Below are 507 nucleotides of genomic sequence, written 5' to 3'. Positions count from 1 at the left end.
GACCTTGACAGTGGGGATCGGGTCATCTGGGTGCTCTCCTCAATAATGTTTCCACTTTTGGGGCTACTGTGAGTAATGCGTGTATTACTGTGAGTAATACTATGGCCATTCACATTTGAAAACCTGTTTTCAATTTTGTTGCGTACATGCTGAGAATTGGAATTGCTGGGCCCATGTGGCAATTCTGTGTTTAATTTTTTAAGGAAGTGCTGAACTGTCTTCCAGAATGGTTTCTCCATTTTACATTCCCAGCAGCAATGTATGAGTCTGGTGATATTTTCATTTTCTTTGGGGAACCACCTTCCTATTTGGGCTCATGTGGATTAGACAATATTGACCCCTCTGCCTCAGCCATGTGCATCCAAGCAGAGTCTAGCCAACCAGCATGTGCCAAAGAGACTGCTTCAAGAATGGGCATGTGCCCCAAGTCAGGGCAGTGAGATTCAACTCTGAATCTAGAACAAACCCCTGGGCTTTTATTACTTCTACCAATAAATCGACCATCCT

Source organism: Bos mutus, chromosome 25 (assembly GCF_027580195.1).
Source record: "Bos mutus isolate GX-2022 chromosome 25, NWIPB_WYAK_1.1, whole genome shotgun sequence".
Lineage (NCBI taxonomy): Eukaryota > Metazoa > Chordata > Mammalia > Artiodactyla > Bovidae > Bos > Bos mutus.
The sequence above is the reverse complement of the archived record's forward strand: the minus strand, read 5'-3'. Positions refer to the sequence as shown.